Source organism: Plectropomus leopardus, chromosome 12 (assembly GCF_026936395.1).
Source record: "Plectropomus leopardus strain MGB_pleo_1.0 chromosome 12, ASM2693639v1, whole genome shotgun sequence".
NCBI lineage: Eukaryota > Metazoa > Chordata > Actinopteri > Perciformes > Serranidae > Plectropomus > Plectropomus leopardus.
Window position 1 is genome coordinate 4,087,269 of NC_142187.1, and position 13,497 is coordinate 4,100,765.

Genomic DNA, 13,497 nt, shown 5'->3' on the forward strand with positions numbered 1-13,497 from the left:
TGGGATCCTGTCCTCTCCTCCTGCTGATGGAGGTTGCTTGCAGCAGGAAGTGAGGCGGAGTCACTGTGCTGGCTGTCTGTACTAACACTTATCTCATACGTACAAATCAACCAAAACATAGGAACGCCTGCTTTTTATGTGACAGATAAGCCTGTTGGTTGACTGCATGTACTGACTGTGTCCTTTAAATATCTACAGTTAAATGTACCAGGCCATCACAGAAGAAACTAGAATTTGATTTGTTTTGAGATGTACCCCCAACAGTGTTTGTTTAACCTTTACTGTTACACCTGAATCAGGCAGCAGGCCCGCAGGAGGCAGTGGTTACACTGGGATTTATAAGGACGGGCACTTGTCCAATAAGGCTGGGCGTTTGGGTGTTTCCAGTGAAAAGTGTAGACTGTGTTTTGTGGATGTGAGCCAATTTCTAGTAACAGATTGACTTGTCTGATTTTTTAATGCTGCTTCATAAACAAAATTCCATTCGCTTTTATTGTTACTTGTATGGAAGCCCTAAACTACCAAACGTTCACACTTTTTTTTTCTGGATGAACATCACTTTTCTTGTGGTGCCTTTAAATGCATTTCACAATAAGTTTGTCTTCTTTGGAAAAAAACAATGAGATGACATGTCATGACACGACATGACATGATGAAATGTCACCAAATTTCAGGAAATTGGTAAATTTGGAAAATTCCTTTTTTATGCGCTATGGAAAAGTGTCTAGAAAGGTATATGTATTATTATCATTATTATATATTTAACATATATTACAAAATAGTTAGAATCTTTAAGCACTTTTCTCAGGTTTGTTTGTTTGTTTCTACTCCCCCCCCCCCTTGTGTGTGTGTGTTTTGTTTTTTTTAAATACATTTCTTGCTAATTTTTGGATCATTTCTTCTAAATGACTTTCCTCTCATGTTTTAAGTCAAGAAATGTTTTCAGTTAGTTCAGTCAGTTCACACCTGTTGTAAAGGGTTAATAATAAGCTTTGGAAAGCCTTCTAGTTGTATATAATCAGATCAGATCAGGCAGCGAGTTCAGAGCTGAGGGCTCCTATAACTGCAAAAGCTCGGTCGCCTTTGGTTTTGACTCTGGATCCCTGAGTAACAATCCAGCTCTGTAACTGGGAGCTAAATGTTGACCTATTTCGAAAGTCATCAGTTAAATCTTAAAATCCATCCGAAAACTGAGAGGTAACCAGTGAGAGGCTCAAACAGGGCTGCTGGAATCTTGTCTTGTAGTATTTGTTAGAAGATGAGCTGCTGTGTTTTGAAGACATGCAGTCGTTTTAGGCTTTAGACCCTGAATATGAAGGGTGAAGGGTTAAGCCCTCATCATGGTTTAAAAGTCAAAGTGTAAGTCATGGATCTGAAGGCTGCAGATTCACATTTTACAGTCTGATACAAATTGTTGTTGGTTAAACTGTCAAATATAGCAGCTTTCCAGGAACACTGACAACAAAAACAGTCCTGTTTAAGCTTGATGACATCATGACCCTTCCTCCGCCGCTAACCCTTCACGTCACTGTCTGTCTTTGAGCACATTTGTGAAGAAATGCAGCTCCACAGAGGGCTGTCTCTCTGAGAATATTGGTTCAGTTTGGGCAGTTAAGGCCTGACTGAGGTCATGTTTATCTGGTTTCTTATTGCTCTGTGTGTGTGTGTGTGTGTGTGTGTGTGTGTGTGTGTGTGTGTGTGTTCTTCGACATGCTACATAGTGAGGACCAAAAAAAGTATTTTTACAGCAGAATGAAGACATTTTTGGAAAGAGAGGACATTTTGACTGGTCCTCATTTCATTAAAGGACTGTTTGAGGGTTAAAACTTCGTTTTCAGGTTCAGGTTTCAATTAGGGTTAGGCTTGGATTAGGATAGGGGTTGGGGTTAGGCATTTAGTTGTGACGTTTAAGGTTAGGGTAAGGGGCTAGGAATTACAGTATGTCAATGAGAGTCCTCACAATTATACAAGTACAAGGATGTGTGTGTGTGTGTGTGTGTGTGTGTGTGTGTGTGTGTAAGAGTCAGAGCAATTTTGTACTAAAAGCAAAGGTCATAAGGAGAATATAATATTTCTGCTTAAAAATGTTTTGCTCAGAAAATGATGATCAGCTCTGTGGCTCATCTACAAAACGCCCTCCCCTCTCCTCTCCCCTTTAGCTGGTCATGGGGTGCGCACAAGGCATCAAGGAAAAAGACTCAAACGCAGATAACCAGGAGACGGGAACAGTTCAGTGATGGAAATAGTTAAATGATGATTTAGAGATTTACAGTCAAAGGCAGCAAGTCCAAACAGAATGAGCCAAAAAGCGTAAGCTTGAAAGGAAGTGAACAGAAGAGGTGCAGGCCGGTATAAGAACACAGTCAGGTTCAGACACAACAACAAGTACAGCAGGTCAAGCTTAGAGCGAGAAGCGGTTCAATAGACAGTTATTCACACACACTCTCATCCCAACTCATCACATGGTGCCACTCTGTCAGTGACCTTCTGCGTCAGCTGTTTACACTTCCGATTCCGTTAACGTGATGTCAACAAATGTAGAGCACTAATATTTACATAATAGCACATGGCAACCAACTCGGACCCTCATGACCGTTAGTATTAGGCAACATCGTCACAGATGGTTAGGCAAAGGAGGCACATAGTAAGGTGTGGAAAAAAAACCTCACATCCACACAGGAAGCAAAGTCTGGACTCTCCCTATATTTAACTCTTTCTCCTGCCCTGCTCCCGATTGGTAATTTCTCACACTAATTTCCCAATTTCATACGGATCAGATTTTCTCACCTGAGAAAAGAACATGTCCAGGTCACTGGCATGCTGCCATCTTTGTTGTGATTCAGAAACAGTCATAAATTGGGAAACAGTCTAGAAATCTTGTTTCCTGGAAATACTTTCAGAGCAGTAAGTGAATTGATGCCTATGTGCCAGCTATCGCCATGGCAAGGGATCATGTTTTCAGGTTGTATGTTTGTCCATTTGTCCCATTCTTGTCAATGTGATATCTCAACAACGCCTTGAGGGAATTCCTTTAAATTTGGCACAAACATACACAACAAGTCAACTATGAACTGATCAGATTTTAGTGATTGAAGGTCAAAGGTCAAGGCCACTGCTGCCCTTATCAGTCTGATGCTCATGCTATTTTAAGAACACCTTGGGGGAATTTAAGGTGGGAATTGGCAAGGTCAGTGTGACCTTGCATCATTCCATCATTGCATTTTTGAGGTAATTTCTTTAAATGTTTACGCAAATGACACAAATGTTCACTTGAATGCAAGAGTGAACCAATTAGAATTCATATGCTAATTATGACAAAATGGCACATTAATGTCAAATAGGCTAAAATAACGTAGTGATGACATACTGTATATCCAAAAGGTCAGAGCTAAGCTTCACTGTGGCATCATAATGTTTTGTAAAAACACTTTTCTGTCAGTTACTCAGCGTCATATCTCAGGAACAGAAGAGGAGACATTTGGTGTGATACTGAACTGGTGACATTTCATATATGTGGAATCTTCTGCAAAAACACTTAAAGCTGCTCTCTTTGGTCCCTCGAGGCTGATTCAAAGCTCTGTTACATGACTTTTGTGTGTCATCTTCTACATGGCAGTGTCAGGGTGTATCTTAGCTGGGGTTTTTTTATGGTTTAGTTATAGCATATATGAACATACTTTTTAGTACTTCCTTGTGGTACTTTTTTGTTGTTTTTTTTGTTTTGTTATTGTTGCTTTGGAGCTGGATATTTTGATTTAGTATTTTTGTTCCATGTTGTCAGTAACTTTTGTTGCAGTCTGTCTTTCTTTGCCAGGACACTCTTGAAAAAGAGATTTTTCATCTCAACAGGTTTTTCTGGTTAAATAAAATAAAATAAACAAACAAACAGTTAATTATTTTTGGGAGAAACTGATGGTTACCTCTGTGTTAGAATGTATGCTGAGAATTACTAACTGAGGCTAAATTCTGGGTTAATGTAGTTGTAGTTGTGTATATGGGATGTTGTGTTTCCAGTAAGGGAGGGTCTCTGTTTTCCATGACGTCAGTGACTCACTCCACATCTTTGAAAGCACTTTGGTTCCTATGCAGACGATGATCTGGATCTAGTTCTAAAAATGCTTCTTGTGATTCAACACTTACAGATTCCACCAGTGGATTTAATCTAAACGTATGTACTGAAACAAGTCAGCTGGGATTTGCATGTTCCAGCTGCAGCTGACAGCCTTTTTTACAACTGCAAGGTTACTGCAACCAAATCTCACAGAGCAGTAACTGGGAAGTCAGTGTGTTTATGTGACAGCATGTGGTTTCTGAAGTTAAGCTAAAGCTGAGACAAACCTACGTCTAAACAGTTATTCAGTGTGTGAGTCACAAGCATGAGTGAGATGCATCAGAGAACATGAGTGATCGGGGACGTCAGCTGTTGGATTTATTCATTCATTATATTAGTGGGCATGTGAGACAGCATGCTGAGCACACTTCCAAGAATCTGGCATTCCTTACAGACGTATCAGAGTGGAGGTTTCCACACCCTGATACAGGGAGGACATCCTGCTGAAATATTACACTGTGTGTATTCATAAAATGTCTGAGTTTCTCCAGCCTTCCCATCTTATTACTGGAAATCTAGCATATCTAATGTTACATACCAAACTGAGGCGCTGCTTTAGTCCCACAGGAGTAGCCTACACTCGCTCCAGTACTACACCACATATTTCTGGGCATTTTGTCGTGTTCTGCTTCAGGGTCAGCTCAGGCACACGTTTAGTTATGTGTAAATGCAGTGGCTCCCCCAGAAATGTTTCACAGGGGTGACCAGATAATGTAACTATAACGTTTGGAGTGGCACATCAAAACCAAAAGTCATAACTGAATTTCAGGAATTTGATTATGTGTTGAAGTATATTAGAAGAAAACAATGTCAATATAGAGTTAAGGAATCATAAACTGAAATACCTCGGTTTCTTATTTTACTCTGTTAATCATCTGATGTACATAGGCCAGGGGTTCTCTACTTGCTTTGCCGAGGGGCACTTTTTAAAATGACAGAAGACCAGGGGACAGTTAAGAAAATATTAATGAAATTATTTAGCACAGAAGATAAATGAATTACCTGTTTTCAACCTTGCAACATCTGCCGTCCTTATTTCACCAACAGGCAAGTGGTCCTGCACAGATCAAGGGTGTTGCTAGGGTCTGAGGTCAGTCGGGGCCTCTTTTGGGGCGTCACTTGGCACTTTGAAAAATAAAATAACATAAAATAAACAAGCTCTATTTTGATCTTTTTATGCAGTCTAGCAAAATAATTTTCATTGTAAATCCTTTTATTTTTACTGCAAATCAGAAAAATATCAATGGGCCACACAGCAACCTATCGCAGGCCAGATTTGGTCCACAGATCATAAGTTGAGTATCACTGGCACAGACTAATACCACTACAGTTAACATTTTGAGTTCCACAACAATCCTGTTTTATGTGTTATGCATTATGTCATATCATGATTAAGGCTGTCAAATGATATTAAATAAAAAAAGATTAATTGCAGAAGTTCTAGAATTAATGGCAAGTAATCATATTTTTTAATTTCATATTTTCAATTCCATTATTTTTCATTTCAAAACACTTATGAAGTCCATATTAACCAGGTGAAGCAATTATGACCATACTGTCTTGATTAGGAATCAAATGACAGCAAAAAACTGCACTGCACTGTTCACATATAGTGGGCATGCCTATAAAAGGGAGACTCAGTGGTACCCATAGAACCCTTTTCATGCAGATATCTGGAGGTCGGAGGTCAAGGGACCCCTGTGAAATGGCCATGCTGTTTTTCCATCATCAACATTTAGCCTGACTTTGGAGCATTATTGTGGGACGGGAGGGAGGGCAGCAATTGTATCAAGGAAGCCCTGCCCCAACCACGCACCCACCCATTGAGTGTGTAAATGAAAGAAAAGTACAATTAAAACACATTTATTCATAACCTTTTCGAAATTTAAATGTGTGTGGCTACAACTAAATATGTGGATATGTATTTGGAGCTCAGTGCACTTCCTTAAGGACCAAAGTTAGATTTGTCAGGTCTACTGGACTGTACTGTACAAGTGTAAGCACCTTATAATCTGGAAACTCACTGTAGCTTTTTCATCTCTATAAGAAATTAAAAGCCGGTGGTACATCCATTCAAATCACTGAGGATGAATCAGTGGGCTGAAAGAGCTGTTTTTATTGTTTCTGTGAAATGTTAAAGAACAATGGCTGTTGGACTGACAGTACCCCAATGTTTTGTTCAGTTTGTGTGTGTGTGTGTGTTTTTGTTCTTTGTCTCAGTAATCAAAAACAGCTGTCTGTGGTTTGTACTTATTTACAACACAGCTCAAAGTAATTCTAGTGCAGCTTCGGGCGAGGGTTGAGAATGTTTATGGGAATTCAGTTCACTCATTTGACTCCATATAAACATGAGGTGGTAGGGCTGGGCGATATGGAAAAAAGTCTTATCACAATAATTTTTTTCATATCAGTAAATATTGATATATCTCACAATATACATCAAATCACTATTTTTGTAAAGCTTAAAGGTTCCCTATTACTCCTAAGTGAGATATGAAGATATCATAACAAATATACTGTAGAACAGGCGTCACCAACTGGCGGACCTATTCTGCCAAAATTCAAAGAGGTCCAGTTACTACAGTTTCCTCCCAGCAAAGGTCCGAACCTCATACCTAAAATCACTTACTTCGACTACAATTAATGAATAATTATTTTGCTTTTAGCTTCTTTTTTTGTAGTTTGTTTTTTGCGCTCATAGTTCCCTGACACAATTGCATTTGACCATGGTGTGTTGGAGTATAATATGATTATTTATTAAACTTTCCAGCATCATATAAAAAATAAAAGCTCCAGCTTACACAAACTTCAGGTAAATTTAAGCACACTGTGGTGATAATAGGCCAAAAATAAGATCATGTGCTTGTGGCCCCTGGCCCCCAAAACATTACATTTGCCCCTGGTAATAATTATGAGAGCTAAGCGCGAACGGCTGGATGAGACAGGGAGCGATGCGTCCTGCTGTTTCTAAGTAATTCATCCAAATCTGATTAAACCTGAAACTAACACAAAGTAGTCTGTAGATGTCTAAAGAAATCACTTTCCACCTCTGCATATGTGACACTCTAGTGCTTTGAGGAGAGGCTGCGCTCTGTTTGTCTGTGTCACTGCGCTGCTGTCGGACCATCAGCTGTTTGAGCTGCGATAATGAAACACTGTGGAGGCACATACGACTTGGTTGTCAAACACTCAGCTGTATTCTACAGACAAAGCTGTTCACTGCATTTGGTTCACCACTGCACCATTCTTATTATTATTGGCTGTTCGTGTTGTCTGTCAAAACAGCCATGTTTTGACAGACAACACTTCTATCGACATTCTATCGACTATTTCTCATATTTCATTTGAGGAAAAGTTATTTCGCCATTGATATCGTTATCGTTTTATCGGCCATCCCTATGAGGTGGTAAAAACTATGTGTTTGACATAAGGGAAAATAAATACTCAAAGGCTGGGTCAACCTTATCATTGTATAATTCTGCTTCTGCAGCAACCAAAACTCAACACTTGGTTTCTTTTGGGACACTAATGGCGATCTCCTCAGGTGAAAGTCCTGTATCTGTTTGATATTCACCCCCTCTTCCATTCCTTCAGCTTTCTACACCAGCTGGTTGAACAAGACATCGCCTCGTAGACCTCAGGGTGGGTTGGCCCAGGTTACATCATAGATTTTTCCCTCATGCTGTATTTGGAGAGACAAACCTGAAACTTATTTCAAAAATATATATGACACGCAAAAAAACCCTGCACATTTTAATTCCTTTTTCATTTAACATATGGCATGACATGGTATTAAACTGCAGATTGTAGGGATCATTGAGATGACAAATAAATTGTAAACTATTACGCACAGAAAATATGGTAAAATTTAACTTAAAAAGAGTGACCATCCACTCTAGGTAGGATGTTTGAACTGCTGTATCCATGTGAAACTGCAAGAAGACTCTCTGCAGGATTCCTGAACAGTTAGTGCATCATGTTGGGGAGACTTTACTAGAATGACAGGAGTGACTGTCTGACTGTCATAGCCTCTTACATGTCCATCTATAATGTATTCTCTGCCCAGGCCACCAAAGTGCCAAATGTGCATTTGATACACCCGTGATGGACTGATTATAGTACATATTACTGTGATCAGTTCATGAATACAGCCCACATTCTCAGATCCTCTACAAGCATTGATTTAGCCTTGTTGTTGATACTCTCTAGTTTCTGGCCCACGGTGTTCATTTAAACTTGCTCCAAATGTTTGCCTTTAGGACAGACTTTATGATTGGCAAGATTCCTCCCTGATATGAAACAGCTGATGAGGATGTCTCTGATCTAGCGTTAGACCATCCAGAGACACTACAGCTCTCTCACTGTGACAGATTCAGAGGTTAGCGGGTCCATAATGCAGTCTGTGGGTAGAGTCATTTCAGGTTTTACACATTGCTGATTTAAGTCCTCCAACACTGTGCTGGAATAAGTCGTCACTCTGTGAAGAGAACTCTGGCCCTCCTCTCCGCCCCGCTACAAGGCTCCACAACACAAACACATGTTGATGGAGGGACTGGCTTCTTTTCATGCAGTTGTAATACTGTGACATGTTTGCCAGGTATTTACGAGTAGATATAACTGCTGCTGGAGCAGCTATGTGCCCGCCTACTTGCTACAACACTCTCCCACCATAGAGAACCCAAGTAATGAGTCTGAAAACCCTGAAATCTGTTCAGTCCATTCCAGCACTCCTGGTTCCCTTGTCTCAAAGTTCTTTGGATAGGTTTTTGGTTGGAAAACTGAGATAGGCTCTGTGGTTAACACAAACTAAAGAGACTGATATATTTTGTTCTATGACATAAAATACATCAGCAAATACCCCACTGTGAACTTTAAAGCGATAATGTGTCTTGAAAAAGACAATTTCTAACAAGTGGCTACATGAGACTACAGGGCGTGATTACGCAAAACTGCACTGAACACGGCTTTACAGCCTTGTAGCAGTGGTAATGCAGCTGTAGTACAGTTTGTTTTAGCCTAGCAATAGCTTTTCTACTAATGGCAATTGCGCTTTGGCTTTAAAAATCCTGAGAGGTGTTCATTTGTGAAGATTACTTACAAAATGTGTAAGTATCATAAACCTAAGCTTTCTACGGAGCAAATTTTCTGCAATGATCCAAAATGGAAATATTCCATTTACATTTTGAGGGGGGAATTAAGGCAAGTTTAGCTTCCGCGTTGGCCTATACAAAAACGCCATCCCTGGGGCACTCTATCAGTCAACAATCAGCCCCCTTCACTCCTTGGCCCAGAAGCGGAAGACCCCAAAAAATGCTAAGTTAGCATGAAGCTAACTATAGAATCTTACATTGAAATCATAGAATTTAACAGAGATACAGTTAAGGTTAGGGTATAGGTAATGGGTAGGCTACAAATTGTTACTTGTGTTTATGCTAAGCAATTGATTAGCTAACCATTAAGTATTACTTTAAAAGAGAGGCTGTCAAGATAAGGGTTAGGGTAATGGGAGGTCTACATCTTGTTACTTACTAAGTGAATCACATCTTCATGTACTATGAATTAGGAAGTTTGGTTTTTCTGCATTTGGTGACATATTTGTTCACTGCAGTGTAGCACTGTAGCAAGATTCAGATAACTGTTGTTTTAGTGGGTTTGTCTCCTAATAGCGGTGGATGTGGTTAGTAGGGGCATGTTGTGTACACTACAAATGGAATATGTCTGCAGCTAAACATGTCTTGGTATTTATGCCTAAGCGGTCACATATCAGATGAGGTGGACCAATGAAAGCGCAACCCAGTAAAGTCCTCTGATTAAATCCAATAAAACGGCAGTGCTGAATGAATATGACTCAAAATTATGTCTACGCTGCCTATTTCTAGCCTTAAATTTTTCCAGGAACACATTTTAGTGCTCAGTTTAGCTGTAATAGCGAGAGTTTGTGAACAGGAAAATGCCATACTGCTTCCTGCACTGTGAAACGGAGGATGAAAAAACTAAGATCAACCAGTAAACCTTGGTAGTGCTGATTAAACATAAACTAAGATTCTGTTACTGAGTTGCATATTTTCACCTCAAATATTTTCAAAAACATGTTTAGCTTACTACTTAACTAGAATACAAGATCATTTTGTCAGCCGGTTGTATTGTTTCACATGTGAGAGTTGTGCGTCACCCACCAGCAGGAGCATTTATTGGTCTTATGCAACGCGTTGCATTCTGGTAGTTGTAGGTTTTTCTCAATTTTGAGCAAAAACATCAGTTTTCTCTGGTTATGTAGCACCAATTTGTCTGTGTCTTTTTCCTGCAGAGACGGCCTAGTTTAATCAGCAGGCCATCTTTACAACAGTGAAATATTTCTTCAACACTGTGTTGTTTTTAATGCCGTAATTTTAATAAATAATTATGTCACACTGTTACTTTATTACGCTATCAGCTGATCTTTGTCCTATTTTCTAGTGTTCATTACAACAGAAGTTTTCAGAGGTAATTCAATAATCCTATAATGAAGACCCCCCAAAATCTGTGAAGTACATTTTCTCCTCCCTGGGACACTCCATCCTCAAACTGAACATCAACAATGAAAGCCTTAATGATGCTTTTGTTACAAGGTCTACCGATGAAATGCCGACAATGAATTTTCTGCAGATGTTTAACATGAACATTTTGCCAACAGAACTGTTTTGTTGTTATGTTGATAAAAAAAACATCCAGAATCATTGTTTATGACAAAATGGTAATGAGTTGCATATTAGGAGATAGGGATGAGTAATACAAAGATGGGGCTTTTTTTCTAACTCTGTGTGTGTGTGTGTGTGTGTGTGTGTGTGTGTGTGTGTGTGTGTGTGTGTGTGTGTGTGTTTTAGAATTTCTGTGTACATGTGTGGAGGCAAGGAACAACTAGCTCAGTCACATGGTTACTAATTACTACCAGGAGGTTTCCCCCAAATGATGCACACAATGTTGCAATGTTCCCACAGTTCCTCAGTAACACTGAATCATAAAGGTCACTGTTTTACAGCAGATGTCTGATAAATTTGAATGCTATTACCTTAACTAGGCATTGACCATTTCCACAAGAAACCAAAAATATCCACTGTTGTGATCTTTGCAAAAACTGTTGGTTTTTTTTTTTTTTTTTACTTCTCTTCAGTCCCACATTCCTTGGCTGCTCTCTGCTGTCCCAGAGGAACAAAAGGAAGAGAGCAGAGGCCCATTTCAAACATGTAACAGAATCTGTCAGCTTATGGTTGCAAACTTTGCAAGGTCTTTGTATTATATAGGAAAATCATTGAAGTGGGTGTTGTTACTGTGTTAGTGTTGTATAATGGGACGAATACAAAATAAAACACATTAAAAAAAATCATAGTGTTATATACTAGTGTTTTATAGTGTATGTGTAAATGTTCTGATTTGCTTTATATTGTTTATCTATCTTTCCTTTTACCTATTACAATGTTTATATTGTTAGTCTTGTTGGTTTATGTTTTATCATGTATTCTGCAGCTGCACTCAGCACTTTTGCCCAAGACAGATTTCTTTCGAGACAATAAATTTTATCTTATCTCATCTCATCTTATCTCATCTTGTCTTATCTTAATATTTTATGCCTTTATAACTAAGTAAAGCGTTCATTATTACTGACAGTGAGTTTAAATAAAAATAAATAAATGTCTCAAAGTTTATGTTGAATGTTGATAAATTGGTTGACTGGATTTGTATTGCAACACTGAAGCAACTTTCACAACATCCCCAAAGGGTCCCAATTTCATTGTTGCAAAAAAAGCACTACAGTCTATACCCTGTAAAATTACAGTTTTTAAAAAAGTAAGTGTCTGTGCTGCTTTCAGTTTATTAGTTGACTGAATTTGAGAAGACAAGTTGAATCATTACATAATTACCTCAACTGGTCTTCTAAAATGTAGTCAACCTCTGTGGGCGAGGTACCAAGTATTTTTAGGTCAGAAGGCTCAAGTCCAAATGAAGTCACAAGTCACTGCTGTCACAGTCCACATCGAGATGCATGTCCTCTCTTGTCAAGTCGAGTGGAAAGTCTTGGAATTCGTGACTCGAGTCCGACTCGAGTTCAAGTCATGTTTAGATGTTCATGTTTTTATCTTTATATAGATATCTAATTATTTTGCATTTTTTTGCAACTTATGAATGGAATGAATCACAGAGAATTTTTATGACGCAATCGCCGGAAACCACAGATACGTTATTATGTCGCAGATATGTTGAAACTTTTCATTTCAACAACCCTTCAAAGCCACTTAGTTATAGTTAGGAAAAGATCACATTTTTTTATAAAAATACCCAGTTTTGGAGGGACACTTCCCGCTGGAAACAAAGTGATGTTTCAGTAAAAACCAACTGCTTTCATGCTGCTGCTATCCTTACTGGAAAAATGTGCCTTGAACAGTGGTCTCTCCTAGGTGACACACCAGCCACCACCCCCTCCTCCTTCTGATGACAAAGTCAGCTTAAATAGTACACAACTTTAGAAATGTTGATATGATACGTGTGAATTGTGCAAATGTAACACATTTACAGACATGTAGAATAACAACATCTTCTTCTGATGACTGGGCTGGATTTTAAATGATAATCAAACTTTTACTTAGAGCAACACATTCTCATCCCAAGTCGTCACATGTTCCCACTTTGCAGAGAACTTCCATGTCTACATATTGTGCTCTAGGTATCCCTCTGTGTGTACTGCCAACGTTCTGGGATGCGGCTACCATGATGTCAACAAATGCACATGGTGGGATTATGTTGCACGTGGTTATGTTTAGGATAACCCCTGAACATCAACAAACGCACATGCTGGCACAGATGGTTAGGATTAGGAAAAAGAGGCACATGGTAAGGTGTAGAAAAAAATCTCACATTCAAAAAGGAACATCATTACAGGCAGAATTTCTACCTGACACCATCCAGTGGCGTATCACGCGGGTGTGACAGGTTCCATTTAGCAGCATTCTAAACTGACGCTGCTCGTCAGTGTATAAAATATCACAGCAACAGGTTCTGTCGGTCTGCGTTGTCAGCTGACAACGTCCAGCCGCGTATCACGCAGATACGGACAGTGATCGTTTGAAAAAAACGGAACAAAAGTGTCAGTATTTGACAACTTCAGAATGAAAACAGGCTGAGCTGGCACACCTGAATGAAAAAAACAGCTGCAATTAACAGTTGCATTAGAACTAAGTATTGTTTAGTCTCTCTTCGCATTATTAAGTAAAGAACATGTTTAAAGAAATGGCAAAAAGGCAATGATCACATACATCAGTTGTGATAAGGATTTAAATGAAAGAAAAGTCAATGTTTAATAATGAGTATTAGAATTGAGATCCCATATCAGGCTAGATTCTGGATGTTCTGAG

The 13,497-nt window shown here is 39.1% G+C and overlaps 1 long non-coding RNA gene across 2 annotated transcripts in view; it reads right to left on the minus strand.

Annotated features, from left to right (window-relative positions):
• The window catches only part of LOC148187905 (uncharacterized), a 32,390-nt gene that overhangs the window by 6,530 nt on the left and 12,363 nt on the right, over positions 1-13,497 (minus strand). For both annotated transcript variants that reach the window (XR_015778084.1, XR_015778085.1), the window contains exon 3: positions 5,114-5,236. This is a non-coding gene — a long non-coding RNA (uncharacterized LOC148187905). The remainder of the gene's footprint in view (positions 1-5,113; positions 5,237-13,497) is intronic.